The sequence below is a fragment of the Magnolia sinica genome, chromosome 11 (genome assembly GCF_029962835.1).
Source record: "Magnolia sinica isolate HGM2019 chromosome 11, MsV1, whole genome shotgun sequence".
Taxonomy (NCBI): domain Eukaryota; kingdom Viridiplantae; phylum Streptophyta; class Magnoliopsida; order Magnoliales; family Magnoliaceae; genus Magnolia; species Magnolia sinica.
The window spans coordinates 44406521-44408901 of NC_080583.1; the positions used below are offsets into that span (position 1 = coordinate 44406521).

The 2381-nt window shown below is 37.2% G+C and overlaps 1 long non-coding RNA gene across 2 annotated transcripts; it reads left to right on the forward strand.

Annotated features, from left to right (window-relative positions):
- The first annotated feature begins 464 nt into the window (after window positions 1-464).
- LOC131218355 (uncharacterized) lies at window positions 465-1516 on the forward strand. 2 transcript variants are annotated; one of them, XR_009157666.1, is made up of 3 exons: window positions 465-539; window positions 1098-1183; window positions 1394-1516. It is a non-coding gene; the product is annotated as an uncharacterized LOC131218355 (long non-coding RNA). The 2 variants fall into 2 exon arrangements; XR_009157667.1 differs by having other exon boundaries at window positions 1098-1218; window positions 1394-1477.
- Window positions 1517-2381: the final 865 nt, after the last annotated feature.

A 2381-nucleotide genomic window follows, 5' to 3' on the forward strand; every position in this document is an offset into this window, starting at 1 on the left:
CATTAGCCCTAATTTATTTGCCCCTTTTTCACCCTAGGGTTCCTTAAATTGAGATTGGGGAATCCCCTAGATTAAGGACTGTTTACTATGCATGTGTGGTTGATTTCTATTTCCCTTTGAGCATCATTTGGTTTATAATTTTTATTGGTCCAGTCTTAGCCTGTATAGGCCTGGACCTGCGTAGATTCCCCTTTACTTGAATTTTTGGAATTTTTATGTGGGATATGGAATTTGGGTAATTGTTTCTGAACTAAGGTGATTTTAAGCCTGATATCTCACACATCATGTTTAATTTCATGTCCTGCATCATTTTAAGCCTTTTTTTTGTACTAGAAAATGCAATTTGTTACAACCTTCAAGACTAGTTCTTTCCTCATTGAATGCCACAACACAACATTTCTTAAGCTACAAATCCAGCCCACGAATCGGGCATTTTCTTTCTCAACCTTTGATCAAGAATAATCCAACTAGCATGGGATTGTTGCCGAAGCAGATTTTTAGTTAAGAACCCATCCCTGAAGGAGCTATATCCACTCCAGGTAGGATCTCGAGTTCTAGGTGGAAGCTTGAAATCCCACAAATGTGATTTATATGGTATTAGAGATCCATTAATTTATTTTCAAGTCTACCAAAGTGAATTTCATTCCATTTTATTAAATCAGCTCTTACTTTCTTTAGTTTTTGTAATACTTGAATATGTTTGTTCCATGTATTTTGAGTCATTGATATGAACTTTAGGTTGATCAAATCTGGAGGATCTCAGTTTGAATGGTTTAGGAGGTTCTGTATCTGATAACATTGGACAGTGATCTGATGCTTGGGAGATGAATCAAATAAGCATTAGGCTATGCTGTGATTTGGAAGCTTTCAATAGTCTAAGACTTCATATATGCAATGTTGCTTAAAAGCCAAAGCCAAATGCATCACTCAAATAGTTAGTTAGCATCCCCTGCGTACTGATTTTGATACCCACCTGCATTCACTTATCCAGTTCTATTTATTTCGAGTCTATCTAATCTGCAATGTAGTTGGCCAGTTTGAATTTTTCATTAGCTGCAATTGTTCCTCAAAATATATATTTTTTGTTTTATGAACAGGCCGGTATGTGGCTCTAGAAGTTTTCCTAAATGAGGAATACAACACAAAAGTGGATGTTTTTTCATTTGCGTTAATTCTACAATAGGTAAAGGGACTCTCACGGCCCCTAGAATTACTGATGTGAGTATCTGTAATCTGTACTTGAACATATTGGTATTAATATTTATTTCTTATCCCATTTTCCATATATTTCTTAAGATCAGTTAGTTTTTGGTTTCTTTTAAGAACTTCCCATCCCACTTAGAAATTTTAGATGTTTTAACCCTGATGTCCATATGTGCTATGAGTGATACAGTAGAAAGAGATATGGAGCTGTTGGTGAGAAATGAACATGTAGCCATCCAATCCAAGGCCCAATGTGTGGAAGTTGACTTGTAGCCATCCAATTTTGTTGATGGAAATGTAATAGTTCCATTATTCTTGTCAAGCTTCCAAATGGGACCATAATTGCCTAATTCAGAGACCGTTCGATGTCCCAAAAGCAAGTTGAAAATCTTCGATCGTCATTTTTTTAATATGGATTGTTAATCTTTCCAAATCACGCAATCTAACGGAGACGCCCATAACTCCATTGTTTGATGTCAGATTGGGTAGATTTTTGGTCATCTGAAGGTACTTTAATGCTCTTTCATTCCTGACTGGAATCATCGTATTCCTAGACCATTTGGGCATCCGTAAGTGGGATCACAGTCGTCGGTCTTAAATTTTTCCTTCATCTCCTTGTCCAATAGTAACCCTCATAACTTGCTCTTCAGAGGTCGAATTTAGACTATTTTGAGCTCATTGGAATGGTAACTTGACAAGCTTCCAAATTGGACCAGAATTGGATAATACGGAGACCGTTCGATATCCTAAAAGCACATTGGAACACTTCGATCATCACTTTACAATATGGATTGTTAATCTTTCCAAATCACGTGATCCAACGGAGACTCCCATAACTCCATCGTTTGATGTCGGATTGGGTCAATTTTTGGTCACCAAAAAGTTACTTTAATGCTCTTTCATTCCTAACTGGAATCGTTGTATTCTGAGACCATTTGGGCATCCGTAAGTGGGATCGCAGTTGTCGGTCCTGAATTTTTCCTTCATCTCCTTGTCCAATAGTAACCCTCATAACTCTCTCTTCAGTGGTCGAATTTAGACTATTTTGAGCTCATTAGAATGCTAACTTGACAGGCTTCCAAATTGGACCAGAATTGGCTTATTCGGAGACCGTTCGATATCCTAAAAGCACGCTGGAATTCTTCGATCGTCAATTTTCAATATGGATTGTTAATCTT